We start from the raw sequence: 19,215 nt of genomic DNA, 5'->3' as shown, positions 1-19,215 counted from the left end.
GCCTGTTTAGAAAGCCTATTTTGATACAACAGAGGGCCTCACAGGCTGTCTTCTCAATAAAGGCTGAACAGAAGTGCTATGGCATTATGAACTTTAAACAAAGCACTTCCAAACCACAAAACGTCCATCTGTTTGCAACACAAGCCCATGGAGTGCCCATCAGATGATGCTCATGGTAGCCAAGAGCAGAAGATGCTGAGAGGTGACCAAGGTGATCAGCCCATCCAGCCCCTGCAGGGAAGTGTTAGGGCAGGCACAGGCAGGCCGGGTCTCTGAGCACTGCTGGCCAGGAGAACTCAGGCTCTAAAGCACCAGGCAGAGGGTCCCAAGGAGGAAAAAGTTATACACACAAGCACTCAAAAAAACTCCCCATGTCTAGTGGCTTAAGCTAATCTGTCAGAGACAGCTCCTTCAAGCCCACGTGAAGTATCTCCAGCACCGGTTACCTGCGTCACGCAGGACCCGTCTATCAGTGTGGAAGGACACAGGGAACTGCCCGGTGTTGGTGATCCTCACGACGTGCGTGGGGGTGTTACCGAGAATCACGTACCCAAAGTCCAGGAGGTACTCGGGCAGCTCAACTCTGAAAGGAGGAGTAAGGACAGTCCTTAAACCACAGCCTGGCTACATTTCCAAGAGCATGGAAGATGCAAATAAAGTGAATATTTCTGGATTCGCTGCTGTAAAAACTCAACTCAAGCCCGTGAAACCCAAGGCCTGACCACCTGGTAGTAAGACTTTGGTAAGTCACGAGGAGCATAGGACCTAGGTTTTATCACCTACCAGTGGGACCTTAAAATAAAACTAGTTTAAAACGAATACTGGTCACAGCTCCTCTGCTATAGAAAGCCACTGTAGATAAGTCCAGTGGACCTCCACTGGTCTCAATGAAACTGCTAAGCCTGGTGTACAGCCCCAGCCTGAAATGGCTTCAGGACCTTGTCATAAGATTCGCCTGCACAGGAAATCTTCACTGCTCTGCAACCAGATCTGTCCCCAAAGCAGCACCGACAAATGCAGTAATCAACACCTACAAGATTCACGGCAGGGTCCTTTTCCAGAGCAATCACACTTGGGAAAGCACATACGTGATCAGTTTTGCAGAGCATCTTCCCGAACTGGAGCCTACCATGCCTGTGCCTCCTCATGAAGGAGCAGAGGGAAGTTACCGAGGTAAGTCCTGCAGTCCCACCAGCATCCAAGCCACCTGATTTAGGGTTTGTCAAGGGTGTGTCAACCTCTGCAGTTCCCTACTCTTTTTGCTCAGTGTGGTCTGTTAGCTGGAACAAAGATGCCAGCTTTGAGTTGCCTCTTTCAGAGCTGGTCAGCAGGGATGGTGTTGGTGCTCTCTGGAAGGGCTTGATGCTCTGCACTGGACCCCCTCAGCCCTAAGAGCAGGACCCAGAGCCTGTGGGGAGCTGAGCACCTCCAAAGCTCAGGGTGGCTCTGTGGAAGTGAGGACACTCAGCTGCTCACAGGGAGCATGTCAAAGCTACCAGGATCAGACCCTTTCTGAAGTCCCCACTATCCCCAGCTCTGCAGACACAAGGACCTCTCAGGAGCAGGGGTGCACTGATGGGTGTTACCCTTGGGGCACAAGAAGATAGGGTACAAGAGGCCCTACTAACTTGAGAAGCCTCTGATGAGCGTGCTGGTCAAAGGCAGTGGCCTCTGGGGGACCAGAGGTGAGAGCTTTCTGCTGCTCCAGGGCGTGTTCCTCTATCAGCATCTGCTCCATCTGCATCTGCAGCCGAGGGTCCAGCTGAGGGAAGGAAAGGCAGTGGCTGGTTAGCAACGGTCCTTCCCAAGGCTCCCCCCTGCTTGTGTTGAGAGGGGTGATGGGGTCCTTCTGTCTTGCTGCTCAGTGTCTGTGACACCTCCTGCTCTCTTAGTCAGGGCCTCATCTCAAGGGCAATGAACTCCAGTATCTTCGCCTGCCCAGTCACTGTTATAAAAGCTGATCTGGCCAGACAAACAGACAGACAAGCCGGGAACCTTCCAGAGCTCCAAGTCTTTGCTTGCCCCCAGCCAGTGCCAAAGCAGCTCGGACAAAAGCTCTCTTGTAAAGGGAGCCACGATAAAGCTGCTGTCTCTTAGAGATCAGTCCTGGCAGCACAGTCCCAGGGCACAGTCAGGCTGCTGCTATTAAGCTCTGTAAACCTGGCAGGGCTTGGGTTGTGAGCAGCAAATACCCCAGTGATGACCTACATCTCCATCCCAAAGTACCATAAATTCAATCACTTGAGCAGGGTCTTCAGGATCTCTCCCTGGGGCAGCCCTGGGGGCAATGCTGAGCTGATGCAGGATCATGGGCAGGTTGGGTGTCCTGATGCAGGATCATGGGCAGGGAGGTCCCAAGTGCCAACAGGGCACCGGGAAGCCTGCTGCGGGCTGCAGGGGACCAAATGACACCGGGGGAGGGAGGCACGTGTCAAATGGGGCAGCAGCCATTCTCACCATGGCATCCAAGGGATCTGGGGGTGGCTCCGCGGCCACAGCCTCCCCCAGAACAACTGCTTCCTCTCTCTGGCTGTCTTCCATCTTTTCTATCACCTCCTTGAGGACCTTCTCATATTTTTCATTTCCTGAAGGAAGAAAACATCCACAAATAGAAGCATGGCACAGCGCCATTCCCATTTAAGCTGGGAAGCCCCACTTCCTCGACTCTGGCCTCTCCCAGAAACACCCTCCTCAAGCAATGTATGGAAAGTAGATGCTGCTTTTCCTCTACCAACCCTGATGTTCATTCCCACCCATCTTCCTCCCCACATAGGAGCATCTCATCCCCTGCAATGTGACGCAAATCCAACCCTGCCAAAATCCCTGCCAGCGTGTGCTCAGCTTTCCCGAGCATTTCTGTCCAGCCACCACCTTCCCAGGACTCCGACACATGCTGGCAAGCTCTGCAGGATGGTTCCTGGGGCAAAGCCCACACGGGCTCATCTGCCAGAGCCTCAGGAAGCAACTGGGGGGTTGAGTGTTGGTCTGACAGCCCTGAAACCTCCAGGCTCCATGGAGGCAGGTGTGAGCTGCCCTACGGGCATCTGACATGGAGGAGAAACAGGGGATCCTCCTGGGGAGCAGACAGGCCGTGCTCACCTTTGATGTTCCTGGACAGGTCCAAGTAGATCCTGGGAAAGGTCCCCTCTCCTTTCAGGGAGATTTCTTCTGGTTGTAGGTGACCCACTTGGATCTGGAAAGTCCTGCAGAAGGCTCCAGGCACTCCTGGCAGGTAATAGACTTTCAGGACTTGCTCCTGGCCAGGTCCAACTTAACCCTGCAGGGTGTGGGAGAAGAGGGAGGGAATGAACCAAAGAGGGTTTGGTGGAGGGATGGCTCAGATGACAGACACGCCGAGAAGGGAAGGCAGGTTCTCATATATAAGAAAGTATCAGACAACATCGCCTTCTAGCTTTCTTGTACCCAGAAGCTGAAGTCTCCTACACTAGGTCCTTCAGAGGGCTCGTAGGGATGCACTCCCCCAGGACAGACCCACAGACCGCCCCTTGCTCAGCATGAGCACAGCTCTGCCCCTAGCGGTGTTTACCCTCTGCTAGCAAGAGCCAGGCTGAAGAAATAAAAGCTCTTTTACCAGCCACTATGCAAAATAAGGGAAGTGCCCACACTCTCAGCATGGCCAGCAGCTCCTGCCACAGCACATCAGCGGTTCCCAGGCTGGTGTTGAAGGGCCTGACCCCTTATAAATGATCCCAACCAAACACCTCCTGCCTGTGCGGTTACACCGGGGGTGCGTGAGCCTATCCAGACTCACGGTGACCTGCAAACATGCATCTCTGGAAAGGCAGGAGCAGAGACTAGGACAAGATCTAGGGAAGGTGTTGCCAGGAAGGGCACCTCCTCTCCAGGCTTCCAGAAAGCTGCCTGAGCCCCAGGCTAGGCTCCCGCCAGCCAGGCTGAGAGCAAATGCAAGCAGACAGCAACATAGCCTGGGGTGACGGGACACAGCCGCAGCTTTCCTCGGCTCACCCTCTGTACACTGGGCTGGACCCTTGGCTCCCCACTCCCCTTCATGCTGCAGGGAGAAGCTGCTGAGCGGGACAGATCCTGCCACTTGGTCCCCTGAGCCCCTGGTGCAGCGCAGAACACAGCTGCAGCAAAAGCCAGCCCTGCCAAGCTGCCAGTGCCAATGGGGCTGTCACAGCAACTGATTGCGCGGGTCTGAGCAGAGCTGGGTCTTTGGAAGTTCGCAGGAAGAGGGCATCAGTGTGTCACCCCTTGTAGGAGACAGGCATGAGGAAATGTGAACGCCTTTGGCTTCTTCTTCCCACTGCAAAAAGGGACTAGACAGGAATGCTGCTCCAGCCCAAAGACAGCAACACAGGACTGAGAAGTTGGGATGGTGAGATGCTGCAAAGTCCTCTCCTCACTGTTCCAGCCCTGCTCCTGTCTGGCCCCCTCACTGCCCCACAAAGCTGCTGCGAAGCAGCCAACTGGGGGAGTGGGGGACCGGTACAGGGGCTGCTACAATTTCTGGCAAAGCAGCTTCATGCCCAAGTGAGAGCATTTAAGTCCCGCTCAGTGCTGGCAGGGGACTGGCAGGGTGTGCTACAGGCAGGGACAAGGAGTAAGCCCTGTCCAATCACACACCCTGGGAAAGGTGACTCTCAGGAGAGCCGGCACAGTGTGGCTCCAGTGCCCGCACAGCTGGAGCACTCAGCAGTTGGGGTCCCCAGAGCCACCGAAGCACTGGTGCCTCCGGCCGGTGGCTGCTGTGTGACAGCAGGGTCACCCGCCGGCAAAGGCCGTGAAGGGCGATGAGGACCACGCTTGCTTGACCCTCCCTGCCTCCCAGTAGCAGCTGCTTGCAGCCCTGTCTCTCCTGTCTGCTTTTGTGGGTTGTTTTCTTTTTTTTTAATTTTGTTTTTTTCCCCTACAACCCGCTGCTGGGCAGCCTGACCCAGAGCCAGGGTCAATCACTCGCGCCACCTCCGTACTCACTGTGCTGGGCAGGACCAGGGGCACGCCGGGCAGAGGGCTGTCTGCGGTGCCTGCGCTGGGCCTTAGCACCACGTAGGTGAATCCCATCTTCCCGCTGTTCGGCAGGGTGACCTCTGCTTCGGTGACTTTGTTAAACAGCTGAAGAGAGGACAGAGGAGTGGGAAGCTGAAGGCACAGGCCTGATACTGGGAACCTCCTTCTGCTTTCATTGGGATGCGAGCAAATGAACTCAACACAGGAGAAAAGCAGAGGCAGAGGAGGTACGGGCACTTGAGTCTCCCAGGTTAACCTGGGGAAGCCACCGCCACAGGGCACCCCTTAGCCCTACACAGGAACAGATACTGATGGCGGCATGCAGAGGGGCAATGCCAACCACAGAGATCAGTCATAAGGAAACCAAGGAGGAGACAAGCTCTCTGCACCTCATGGTGTCATCTCACACCCAGCTGGAACAAAGGAGGTGGCATCAAGACATTGCAGAAGAAAAAGCACCTGCAGTGACAGCAAAATGGGAGACAGGGCAACAGCTGGAAATATCTGTGGGGTTTTTAACCAAAAAGAAGTGGGGATTATTCTAGGACATTCTCTCCAGCTACAGTGACTGGGAAGCCCAAGTTAACTTCCTCCCTCGTTTATTTTGTTGATTAATCAAGAACATCAAAAGAGAGCACCTCCTTGGACCTCAGGCTTTAGGAGTGGATCAGCAGATGGATGTCTTGGGGCACGTCCCTCTGGAGATCACCACTGAGACCCTGCCTGCCCCAGGAGGTGCTGTTAGTTACCTTGAGGAGGAGGAATTCCCAGCTGGAGGGGGGTGGAGATGGCCTTTAAAAACCAGCTTGAATGCAGGACATATCACTCCAAGGTTGTACTTCCAAGCCATAGAGCCAACAAAGTAGTTGGGAAGGGGAGAGAGCCCTAGCCCTAGGTGGGTGGCAACCCGCCGGTGATGGTTTCACGACAAGGACCTCTGCCAAGAGAAGCGTGTGGTACTTGCAGCCTGTAGTCGATCTCTGTGATGTCTAGGAGGTAGCTGATGAGCGAAGCCTCTCCACTTAGCACGATGTCATAGGTCGGGCCTCCCTCCACCCTGCACAGCACCATGACATGGGCGATGATATTTGTGTAGCCAAAGAAGGTGAACATGACCCGCTGGCTCTCACCTGGCTGCAGCACACCGTAGAGCGGCAGGACATCGAAAACCTGGAGGTAGGCGAGGAGAGATCAAGATGTCGAGCATGGAAACTGATGCAGAAGAGCAACCATGGCTTGGAGCGAAGTACAGGCGTGGCTGGAGGGGGCTCTTCCTCAAACACAGGCAAAATCACCCTAATCTCATCCTGTATCCATTCCACTTACCAGCGGAGGGGCCACGGGAAAAATTTTCTCCCATACTCACTCATTAACGCATTAATTAGTACACTACATATTAAAGTAATTTGGGCTGTCTCCTGGCAGCAAGAAATTCTCTTCACTGCAGAACTTGCCTTTAAAAGCACCTTTTACTGCCTTAAGAAAAACAGAGTATTCGGAGGTGAAAGCCCTTAGAGCTGGGGAGGGAGGACTCCAGCCCAGCTCATCTGACTCCTGATGCTTTTCACTCTCTCCGATTTGCATGCTGCGCTCTCTCAAGATGCTACAGCAAAAGCTACTGCAGAAATTTCCTGTTGACCACTTGATTAGCAACAAGATGAATAATGCCCTCCATAGCTGCTGCACAGGTCAACCCTACGACATGTCCTGCGTGGCCTCTCCAGTGACCAGTTGCTTCAGCAGCGCTGTGCGATGGGCTTGGAGGGACGTGAGGCCACTCTGCGAGCAGCATCGAGGGCCACCAGTGGGAGGGGGGCTACATAACTGCTTGCCACACTGGAAACACGGCACAAGATGGATTCCCATTTACCTCCTCCATTCCCAAGGTGACGGGCTCTGCCTCCACAAACTGCATCAGTCTGTTGATCCCCACCAGGCTCTGAGTCTCCACAGCACCTTCCAGCTCCGCAGCAGTGGATGGCAGCAACTGGAAAACAAGCATCATGGGCTGCAGTAAGCAGCTGGCTGGTCTGGGTGAGACCACTCTGCTGCAGGCTCCACCACCTCATCCAGCCAGGAGCAGCTGAGATGGGACCTGGGCGCAAATCAAGTATGGGTATGTCCGTGCCATCCGTTGAGAGTGGGTCCAAGCCCACCCACAGGTGAGACACGGGCTCCATCTGCACTTCCTACGCACAAGCTTGCATGGGGAAGCTGAGTGCACTCAGCCCTCAGTCCTGGCAGAGACCTCAAGGGCATTTTGCACCCTTGTGCCAGCCCAGCTTTGCTCACTCCTGCCCAAGGAATGTGCCCAGAACCCCAAGCCTCGACAGGTTAGGTTCTTCATGACAAAAACAGGAACACAGCTGCAAGTGAGAAGTATCAAAACCAGGAAAATAAGGACTTGGCACAACTATTCCATTTCAGAGAGTGCTTAGGTTTCATCTCGTGCAGCCATCAGTGCTGGAGAGCTGAGGATCTCCACCAGGTCATTCTCTTGAACAACACCTTCCTGAAGAAGGCAGCCGAGGTGTTCTTCTGTCTTGCAGCAGCTGAGAGCTGGTGTTTGACCTCAGAGGTGCCATCTTTCAAAAGGAACCTCATCCCTGGGCTTCTGATCCCTAATTTAATAAGCGAGGGCTTTGTGAGTGCTTTTGAAATGTAGTAATACCTGCTTCTTCAGTAACGTGAAGAAGTGCTTTGTGCTGGGGCCCTGACATCAGCAGAATCTGCAAGAATATTTATGGGACATCTTTACACCTAATCAGAGGCTACACCTCCCCGGTAGATGAAGCTCAGAATCAGAAGATTCAATGCTCTTTCTCTCATCTTCACATTTTCAAGCCTAGCAAAGCTTTGCCAAGCGCCTGTTCCCAAAGATTCTAACCCGCATATTTCCTAGGCCTATGGTCTCCCACCTCCCCAGGGAGGTTATGTGGTACAGTGACACAAGCGGAAGATGAAGCTGCAATCCAGACATATCCTTTGAGGCACTTTTGGATCCTACTTAGCCATATCTACTTGAATTTCTTTGCTTTATTTCTGCATACATGGCAACAAAGCAGGAAATAAAGATGATTCCACCCTTCTATCTGAAAACATTCAGCCACACTATTCTTTACGTCTACAGGGTATCATTTCTCCTGATTCAGAAAAAATGTGCAGTTATAATGTTAAAATGACCGATATTTGGATGTGAGCAGATGCAACCCCTCTCCTTGAACTTAATGCCAACGCCAGTGCTTTCAGAACTTCCCATGCTTTCCTGCATCCTTTTTTATTGCCCCAGGAGCAGCCTCTGTCCCACACAATGCAGAACAAGGCGCCAGTTCCCACTAGCATGGACGTCGAGTTCCAAAGCACCGAGGTTCACCAGGAAGGTCAGCAGACCAAAGGCCATTTTCCATGCCAGGAGGAAGAGACAATGACTTTGCAAAGTCTCATTTTATCAAAGACAGCTCTGTGGCCATCCCTGCAATACTGCAGGTTTCGGGTGAAGGCAGAGACATAAAAACAGGCGGCTCCAGCTGGGGTTGAGAAGGTGGTACATGGAGATCACAGTACTTGGCACAGCTTGATACAGGAAGGAAACTGGAAGCCTTCACATCATGATGCAGATAAAAGCCTCATTTTACAGTGTAAAAACAAGCCAAAAAACCCCCAAACTCAGCATAGGTCCGTAGGATCTGAGAGGGCTTCTCCAAGCAAAGCTATCCGATTTCTCCCTCCCCAGAAGCCCCGTGTCCAGCCACTGGCCCTGCTGCCCAGCCCGCCCTCAGGGCACATGACAGCAGGGCAGCAAAAAGGGGGATGGGCACAAGCACGGCTTTTTGGTGGCAAGCTGGGGGAGGCAACGCAAGCAGTAGGTGTACAAGAAAATCTACCTTTGCTTCCAGGGAGTCATCTGCATCTGCTGGCTCTTGGGCAGGATCCCCTGCGGCTCCCAGGGCTTTGGCTGGTTCCTCCACACCTCCATCCCTGCAGCTGCTCCCTGCAGACACCGAGCACTTGGACCAGGCTCCCTCCTCCTTTGGTGGTTGGGGTTTGATGAAAAATTTAGGTACTGGAGGGCTGAACCTGGAAAATAACATAACTTTGATTGTGGACCTGCAGTGGGAGGGAGGGAAGCCTGCACGAACAGCTCCTCAGCAGGATGCGGCCCCTGGCTGGGCACTGGTGGTGTGAACTCAGTAACGGGTCTGACCCAACAGCTCCGAAACCAGGATGGAGCAGGTCAGCATATGGGGCTGCCTAGGGATGACGCTGGTATAGCGGCAGCGCAGGCAGCTGGCAACTGGTTGCAAGGAGAAATGGAAGAGGACACAGGTGAAAGCCTTGTAGGGAGGTAAAAAGCACAGCAGGAGAGGAAGAGATACACAAACTGTGCGAAAAGGTGAACCTGAGACACAAAGGGGCAGATCCGGACAGCAACAAGCCAGTGCAGACCCACCAGTGCCCTCCCGAAAGCACCCACAGCTGCAGACTGTGCCTCCCCCACCCAGAGGGCCAAAGCAAGAACTTCTGCAGCTCTACCAGGTGCTAATCCGGAATATTTCCCCTGTCACCCACCCGCAGCTGCAGGTCAGCACAAGCAAGCAGCAATGCCCGAGGCTTTCTCCAAGTGCCGTACGGCAGGAGCAGGGATAAGCCCGGAGCCTGCTGTGCCCTAACCCCGACAGAGCCCAGCACCGTGCGGGGGCACCCATGGAGCCCGGTACGGGACACCCCCACACACACGGGGCAGCGTGGAAAGACACGCTGAGCAACTCCAGGCAGAGACTCACAACTGAACAGCCCATTGATCCCTGAGGAGCACCGAAGCAGCAGCGATTGGTGCTCCGGGAAAGGAAGCTTTGGTCATTTTTAATCAATACACAGCAAATGCCGATGACAAGGTTCAGCTCCTGCTGTGCTGCCGGTATTCCCTGGCTGTGAAACAACGGCTCCAACCGCACCTCGCGCTAAAAGGGCAGCAGCTCTGCTGAAACAAGGCTATAACCGATGTGGCACTTACCAACGGCATGATCACCTGCCCAGCAGCTTCTAAACGCAAACCATTTGAGGACCAATTTGGCAAATGATTCAGCAAAGCAGTTCAACAGCTCATCTTACTGACAGGACTGAGTTGATAGTTGGACCAACACGTGTCAGTAAAGAGTGTTCGGTTTAACATTTTCAAACATTCCCAGTGACTCAGACTACATTCCCTGTTTCAAATTGCAGCAGGTGCTCACAGTAACTCTGTTCACCCTTCTGATGCCCCATGGAGGACACACTGGAACCATGCCTGCCTGTCACCACACCTATCTGCAAGTGTTCCCGAGGGCAAACGAGGCCCATCTTTTACAGCAATGTGGGTGCTTCCTTCCCAGCTGGGAACTCAGTGCCTTTAACGACGTGCTCCCAAATGAGTATTTGTCTCTAGCTTTGCAGCTCATCATTTAAGGCTGGTTTCCATTTCTGGATTAGAGGCTCTGTGCCTCACAACCCCCAAGAGATCCCACCTGACTTGTCCTTCCTGCAACCACATGCAAGAACAAGGCTCTGCCCAGGCGAGCTGCCCCAAGCAGGGACCGATGAGCAGCAGCGCTGTCACTCCTCCCCAGCCCCCCCTCTGCCTGCTACTGGGACCACATGGGGGACACCAAAGGCGACCTCAGCACCGTCCACGTGGAAGAGCAAAGCAGGACTGGAGGGGACGAAGGCATGCGCTTGCCCCTGCAGAGCATCGCCCATCTCCAGTCCCACCAGTGCAACCTTCGCTCCTCTCAGCCGAGGCACCTTAACAAGTATTGGGGTGCCCTGAGGGGTGACCCACCTGCTCAACACCTCCAGCAGCTGCTACCTTGGGCATCTGCCTCAGGATAAAATAAATCCAGCTCATCTGCAACAACGGTGCCTCCGGGCAGCCTGCAGCTGAACGCTGCCTGTCCCTGGTGATAGGGAGATGCCCGCAGCGCAGGGGCAGACACATCCAGGGCCAGGAACACCTCGAAGCTCTCCAGCTACACACCAGTCCATGCACCAGTTCAGCGCATGGGTCTGACCATTGTCATGGTGATGGTCCCAAAACTGCTAGCTGTGACCCATCCTAGCCAGGAAATGAAAGCGCAGCTCTCAGAGCTGCTTGTGATAAATACTGTAGGTTAAGAACAGCTCCTGAGGAGAGGTAAACCCCCAAGATGCAAAATCCACAATCACTTATGAAATTACCCTTAGCTTTATAGAATGGCTTGAGGCAACTTCATGGGATCGTGGTGCCTAGACAACAATATTTTTCTCTCTAAAGCAGAAGCCTCTGGGACCTGGTGCTGGGAGATGATGTGATTAGTGAGCCCTGCTGTGGAGAAGCACAAAGCATGGTAAGGGACTTTTTCCAGTGAGGGAAATCAGAATGAACAACAAGAAATGTAACATGAAAAGGAAGGGAGAGAGGAACCCAAGGTGTCAATAGAAAGCTGATCCCTGGAACAAGAAATCTTCCTGGTGCTGAAGAAAAGGGGGTTGTCTTCAAAAAGGAGAAGAAAGGGGAAGATAACAAGATGCTCAGCATCAGCCCAAGCTTTAGGCAGCTCTTGCCCTCCAGCACCTTCTGGCCAAGGCTGTGAATGCAGGGAGGTAGGCAAGGAGCAGAGAGCAGCTCCTCCACCTGCAGAGAGGACCCATCCCAAACCAGAGGGGCTGAAGGGCTGTGGATGTGCCTCCACCAGCACCATGGAGCTGAGAGATGGAGTCTCCTGACATAAGCAGGTCATCCTGGAGCTGGAGGGGCTGAAAGCAAGGGGTTAAGCCCTCCATGTCCATCTCACCCAACCTGGCCACCCCTCAGGTGAGACAAAATGCATCCAGGAATTAACAGTGGGGATTTAATGGGAGTATGGGAGGATTGACACCAGGGGGAGAGGAGTCCTTCCTGCTAAGGCCAGGACAACCTTGTGTCACCCACTCTCCCCAACCTCCTGTTAAAAGTATCTCAGCCTGTCTCTTGGTTTCTGAGCCTGCTAGGGCCACAGCTTCTCACAGCTTCCCACACCCACCTCCCAAAATACAGGAGCTAGAAATCCCACCACTTCTGCAAACTACATGTGAAGATTCACACAGGATGATGTGACCTGGCTGGCTGAGGCTGTGCGAGAGCCAGCAACATGAGGACCGTCCCCCCAACCCTGCAGCGCTGCAAGAGGAGTGCCCCAGCTCCCCACAGCCCCGGCCAGCACCAAGGACATGAGCCAGAAGCCACCACCCCTTCACATTAAATGCCAGAGTTTTAACGGTGCTGAGACTGCTTCCTAGTGCATGGCACCCACGTGTGGAGCATCCTTGCCCAGGTCCCCAAGGACCACCCACTGGTGCCCCCACTAGCCATGGCACTGGGTGAAAATAAGCCTCCCAGCAAAGCACGAGCTCTTCTCAGGTCATCACAGGGAAAAGCACCAGAGACCGCATGCCCGTGAGGCACCTGAACAGGCTACAGGCCCCTACAGTGCACTTTTATTTCTCCTTCTGGCCATCAGATGCATATTAAAAAGGCACTTTGGAGCCAGCTACAGACAGCTCAAGAGTGTTTGCTGCTGAAAACAAAATAATATAATACAGGTGCAAACCAAAAGCCTTTCCAGCGCACGGTGTGGGAACACTGGGCTTGAGCTGGGCCAACTGGCCAGCAGCTGAGGAAGGCAGTGGTGAGGGTTTGCCCTCATCAAGAGTGACTATTGAACAGCATTTCATCCAAATGGCCCTGAAGCCTATTTCTTTGCTTGGATAAATTCCCCTGCTGAGCTAAGGTTTGTGTATTTACTGAACCACCCACTGAAATTCAGACCAGGCAGCAGAGAGACAGAGAAGAGAAGCAACATTGCTGCGGTGAGATCCGACACCTCCAACTCCTGTCTTGCACATGCTGGAAGGGATTAAGCTGGATTTGGCATTCATCTAAATGCAGCGAGCGGTCCCACTGTGACCAAGTATTAATTAACTCGAAGTTCATACACAATTTCAACAGCCACTTACTTATCCAAGTCAAAAAAATGTCAGTTTTGAGAGATGAGGGAGAATTTTGATTTCTTGTTTGAAAACAGAAATTGTGTGGGAATGGATGCAGCGGAAGTGAAGTGTCTCATGTTCCTGGGGCAGCAACCAAAGCTCGCCAGCACCTTTAAGCAGGAGCCACAGGATTTGATTTTTGGGTGCACAAGACTCCTCGGCTCCTGCTGAAGCCCACAGACCTTGACCATCCCATCACTTTCGATGAGAAGAGTCAGAGGAGGGTCTGAGGCCCCTCAGGCTCCATCTGACAGGGCTCGTGCCTCTCCCAGAGTACTTCCACGGGATGTGGCTGGTCCAGTTTTGCAGGGGACAGGCACTAAAGCTCCTCAGGCACTTTGGTTCAGCTGAAGCTGGACCAGGGCCAGCCACCACTGGCATCGCAGGCACAGTGGCTCTTTGTGGAGATCATCCTTTGGCAGCAGTACTTCCCTCTCTTGACAGGTCACAGCCCTGGACGAAGTCTCCACTGACTTTACCGGAGTTATTCTGACTTGCATTGCTTTTACAGATGGCAAAGCATGACCCAGTAAGTCCTCCCCTTCCTTGTGCTTTGCACATCAGCCAGGTGATTTATAAGCATCAGGTGAGCTCCTGATTCTCTATCAGATAGAAAAATGCTTCTCAATCCGACTCTGCCCAGAGGTCCCTCCGATCAAATCAGTGGCTCTAACAATAAATACAATTACAGTCTTTGTTCAAAATTAAACAAGCCCTGACAGCAGTATTTTGCAGATGCTATTTAAAGTAATCCGTACCAATTACAATTGTACCAGATGCTTCAAAAATCATCTCTGCCAACAGACGACTGTATTGACTCCCGTGACTGATAGCAAAGGAGGAGAGATGTGCTCCAGCCGTCTTTGTGGCAGGGATCTGGACACTCACCATTTCAGGATGCTTTCAGGGGGACAAGCGCTAGAGCTTGGAAACACAAAGGGTGTGTCTGCAAGGGTGAAGAATACTAGGAAACAGGGGGGAGCAGAAGAAGTGCTTGAGCATAACCAGCTGAGAGCAGCAGGATGCTCCTGGGTGATTAGAAAGGCAAGCAGGAGGCTCCTGGCCCTGGGAAGAGAGAGGTTCTCAATCTCCTCTCCTTAGGGAAAGGCTGCAGGAGGCCGAAGCTGGATCTCAACAAGTTTGTAAAAGGGGTGAACAGGACAGTCTGAGGTGGTAGGGGCCAGGCTGGGTGGGCTTGGCAGGCCAGTTTCACCCTAAAGGAAGCCAGAAAGCAGCTCAAGCCTGAGCTGGGGCATCCTGGGGGTTGAGGACCAGCAGGTACCTGGGCTCTGCCCAGGCAGCCATGCGCTCTGGGTGCCTCGTTGCACCCCGCGGCAGCACGCAAAGACCTTGCAACCCCTGACCAAGCAACCTCCAGAGCACAGGGGCTCACAGCTGCACCACAGGAAAAGCCAACCACGGCCCCTCTGCCCACCACCTCGCATCACTGTCCCTGCACGGTGCCAAGAGCAGAGCGAGGAAAAGGAGGGAGATGCAATGACGGTGCATGTCCTGAAGTCCTCACCTAGAAGGAAACGTCCCTGCTCATCTTGACAGCATCTGCTGAACCCCAGGAGGTGTCTCCACCAGCCCGCACTGGTGCAGGCTGCCCAGCATGCCCGGGGTAGGCAGCGATGCCACAGCGCACCCTCCCAATGGGGCTCTGCAGCGGGTCACCACAGGGAAAGACAGGAGAAGGTAAAGCAGCAACGATAACTAACGCAGAAGGAGAAACAAACCAAAACAAGCTCCAGTTTCATATACTTCCGAGGGTCGCATCCCCAGATCACTCAGACAGACACTGAAGCTCCACCCCCTGAGTACACCAGCACCGCCATCCACCTCCTGTCCAGAGGAGCAGGGTTTGTGGCACCAGCAGAAATCACAGATTTAAGGCTGTGCATGGCGAGTTAACATCACTGCTGGGTTATTATTAAAGGTCACTCCCATAGCACAACTTAATTACCCCCTGCTTTACCAAGAGCAAGGCAGAAATACTCCCAGGAAACGTGCTCACAGTCCAATGGCCCCACTGAGCTCCTGGGGCCGGGGCAAGGGACGAGCAGACAGGATTGGCCTGGTCCAGGTGACACCGGGGACAGCTGGGGACAGCTGTGGGGTGATGGAGGCAAGTGGGTGAGGGAGAGGTGACAGGTACCACCAAAGAGGAAGCAAGCAAAGCAAGCTCACAGTTGGAAGGGTTTCACACAGAGGAGAAAGATGACTCTCCCAAGGGCGGAGCAGCTGAAAAGGCGGCATTAATTGAGTTAGGCACTCTCAAAATGCATGACATGCCAGCTGGCCCAGAAGGACCCTTGGGGTGCCCAAACCCCCGGGACTCCTGCCTCCTGCTACAGGAAGCGGACGGTGGGAAATAAACCAATCCTTCTCGCACCAGCCTACACCATTAACTCTGGGGTGGGCACCTCTTTGGGCTGCCCCGCTCTTTGCAGAGCCCCATTAAATCTCCCTGGGACCTGAAGTCCTCCCCAGGCTGCTGTGCTGTAGAGAGCTGAAGGTTTCCCCTCTCCTTGCCCCTGGCTGCCTCCATCTCCAAGTCAGGAGACACAGATTTATGGTGATACATCCCTGACATCCCAAAGTCCTCACCTGGCCTGTGTGAACATGGGGTCCATACTGCCTTAACCCAACTGCTACTTGTTCTCTGAGTTGGCAAAGACAAACCACCTGCTTCTGCAAGCAGCGTGGCAATCTGTCAGAGTTCAAGGATCACCTGGACAATGCTCTTAGTCATATGATTTCATTCTATGTGGTCCTGCGAGGACCACGGAGTTGGACTTGATGATCCTTATGGGTCCCTTTCAACTTGAGATATTCTATGAATCAATGCTCCTGCGCAGCTACAAGGGCAGTAGTAACAGCAGGTCTTCCCACTGTGGCTGTTTTCAGGGATGAAGAGATGGACCAGGTGGATAAGAGATGATTTTTTTATAACAGGCTCATTTTACAGAGTCTATCACAGCATGGAGTGGCTCCTCACCTAAGAGCACATGGAGCTGGTGGCTGTGGCCAAAGAAAACATTGGCAAAGAAACCATTGTGGGACCAAAACACTGGCTCTGGCTTTTAGAGGAACAGCAAGCATTGCTTCTGCTCCACGCCGGGACAGTTTCCTGTGTCCTTGGTGATACAAGAGGAAAACAGAGCACTGGCACATGCCAGGCAGATCCCACTCTTTCTGAAAAAGAAATACACGATGATGTTTTGGGAAATGATCTCCCTGACCGGTATTCTCCTCATCTGCCTTAAACCAGCCAGTCAGCAGCAAGAGATCTGAAACCCACCCAAAACCCATCCTGCCCATCCACCATCCCAATATCAGCCTCTCGAGGGGAAAGAGTGGCTGTACACAAGGATGAGCACCAGTTTCACTGTCTTGTGAGTGTCCAGCCTCACGCAGGACAAAATCCCTGTTCTCTGGAAGGGTTTTTGCTGCCCATCCCTGTCTCGGCAGCAGCCAGCTCAGGGCTGATGATGGGACCAGCAGGGAAGCTGGGCTCTCCATCACCTCTGCACTAGGCAGCACCTTGGACTAGAAGGAATCAGCACAAAAATCCCCTGTGCAGATTTACACCCAAAAAGATGTGAAGATTTGGCACCTGGATTCAAATTTGGCTTGAGCCTCTTTTTCTAAGAGTTTAAAGATTTCTCACCTACCCTCTGAAGACAGGGATGCACCAGGAAAGAGCACAATGATACTAGAGACGGCACTCTTGGGCAGAACGATGCCAGTGGGCTCAGAGGGATTTTCCCTTAAGGAAAGCTGTTTGATGCATAGCTTGCTGGAAGCAGGAAAAGAGTGAAGGGTGAGAAACAGCTGGCGAAATTACAAGAAACAAGGTCTAGAAAATTTTGTCACCGTACTCCTCATTGCCACATGCAGTGACAGCAGGTCAGCAAATAAAGGACTATAAATAGCCCATCCTGCCCCCCAGATTTCATCTGGTGGCTTCACTACTCAGTGCTCTACCAGAGGGATGACAGGGAAGCAACAGCAGCAGTCCCTGAATCGATGCTCTCGCTCTACCTCAGCCAGGCTATGACAGCAAGCCGTTCCCATGAACAACAGAAAAATTAAAAAAAAAAAAATCAACATTTTGTTTCATAAACATTGAAGCTCTGCAGAGACCGGCCTTGAGCAGCAGCCTCCTGCCCAGAGGGAATTGAAGGACGAGTCATCCAGGCCGCAGAGGCGTAACATCATTTATAGGGAGAAGGATGCTGTTTGCAGTGCAAACGTACCTTGGGTTCCTGCTGCGTGCCCCGGGTAATGAAGATGTCCAGAAAGCAAAGACAGAAGTCAGCTGCTCCCCAGGTTTGCTAGCTGAACATCGCTGACAGAGCAAGACGTCGTCACCTTCCAGACAGCGTTTGCTGACCGGCTACAAAACCAGAAGGCAACCCCCATCCCACCACAGCCTGCTCGGGGCGTGGGTGACACTGGGACACCTCCCACACTTTGTCCTGAGACAGTCAGCTGCCCGACAGCACCTTGGGTAGGACGTGCAGCGCTTTTCACCCAACCAATGTTTTCTCCTTCGCCCTCCCTACGCTCAATCTGCTCCTCCAACAGCCTGGGGCTGCTCCCCAGTCCCCGAGGCGAAGGACAGCTCTCAGGGTCTGTCACCCTGTGCAAAGGAGGAGGCTGAGCCTCAGAAAACCCAAGAGTAATAGTTAAAGCAATTCTCACGCAGCTGTTCTGGGCTCCAGCCTCCACCACAATGGCCCAGGTGAAAGTCCTCCAGGTGTGCGACAGCGTAATGGGCAGTCAGAAGCCCTGGGGCAGCAGAAGCTGTCTCAAACCTGCAGTCAGGCTCCCAGGAGCACTACCAGAAGGTGCCATGCCCAGGCCTGGGGCAGGCTGGCTGACTCGCCAGCACGTGAGCTGGGAAAAGAGCAGCACCGTGCTGGAAAAGGCACAGAGATGGAGGGTGCATGGTGACAGCAGAGAAAAAAGAAGCTTACAGACATGTTGCAAATAGAAAATCATCAGCCCCCCAACCTTTGTCCCGATAAAGCATCACTGTACCACACCTGGTATGCAGGTTTATGTCTCTAAGATAGACTTGGTAACAGCATATGCTCGCTTACGTCTGGCTCCAAACCCCTCCCTGGCAATCATTTTATTTACCTTCCATTCTCTCTGGGTGCAACAGGCAGCAAATTTCCAGGTCTCCCTTGCTCCAGCTCCCCAGTGTCTCTCCACAAGCACAGAGCCTCTCCATCAGCTGCCACCCCAGAGGTGAAGCCTGCCTGGCACCAGTCCTTGCTCCAAGACACTCCATCTCTGAGAAATAAGAGGCCACTTTTCCCTTACACCAAGCAAAACACTTCTCTGCTGCTGCCAAACCACATGGAGCTGAAGGCCGCATTCAGCAGCACGTTTCCATCACGACTCAGCCCTTTTCTAACTTACCCACGGGATTTAAGCAGGAAAAGCAGCACCCATGGGGCTACCAAAGCCCAAAACGTACTGCCCTGAGGAGCTGATGGCACTGGGGGATGAGGAGGGGGTATGGTCTACTGTCACCCATCTGAGACTCCCCAGCACCAGGGGCACGGTGGATGGGTGCATTTCGGATGTACATGCTCGCTGCTGCTGTTGCTACCTCTCCCCTCTGGTGGCTGACAGAGGACTGCTGTCAGATTTTTGCCTTGCACTGTTTTTCACTGCCTGCATTTTCCATTTCTTCCTTGTTACAAAAACAACAAAGCAGAAACCCCATCAAATATAACAGAGAGTTGGGGTTTTCTGGTCAGTAACAAGGCTGGGATCTGGCTCGCAAGGTCCCTGCACTGCAACCTGCCAGGGGACATGGAAGGAGAGAGGGCGGAGGAATGAGAAGTTACTAATGCTGTAGGAAGACCCACTTGGGAGGAGAAAGGCTCCTGGTTGGTTCAAAACACATTGGCTGAGAAAATCCTGGATGGAAAGGAAAGAGTCATTTTCTACATGTTTAGCTCAACAAACCCTTTCCCCAAAGAATCTACTGGCAATTCATTATGCTGGATTTGTAGCTACGAAGTTCCCACTCTCCAGACACGCCAGATCAATACGCAGAGGGGGTCTGACATGTGCCACAGAGGTGCAGAGCTCCCTGCTGATCCATCCTGGCACACGGACTGATTGGTGTGTGTCAGCTCTGTCCCAGGGAGGAAA

At 53.2% G+C, this 19,215-nt stretch overlaps 1 pseudogene; it reads right to left on the bottom strand.

Annotated features, from left to right (window-relative positions):
• The window catches only part of LOC141938256 (hydrocephalus-inducing protein homolog), a 141,128-nt pseudogene that overhangs the window by 10,821 nt on the left and 111,092 nt on the right, over positions 1 to 19,215 (bottom strand).

Source organism: Strix uralensis, chromosome Z, assembly GCF_047716275.1.
Source record: "Strix uralensis isolate ZFMK-TIS-50842 chromosome Z, bStrUra1, whole genome shotgun sequence".
Taxonomy (NCBI): Eukaryota; Metazoa; Chordata; class Aves; order Strigiformes; family Strigidae; genus Strix; species Strix uralensis.
Note: the sequence above shows the minus strand (reverse complement) of the source record. Positions and strands in the feature narration are given on the sequence as shown.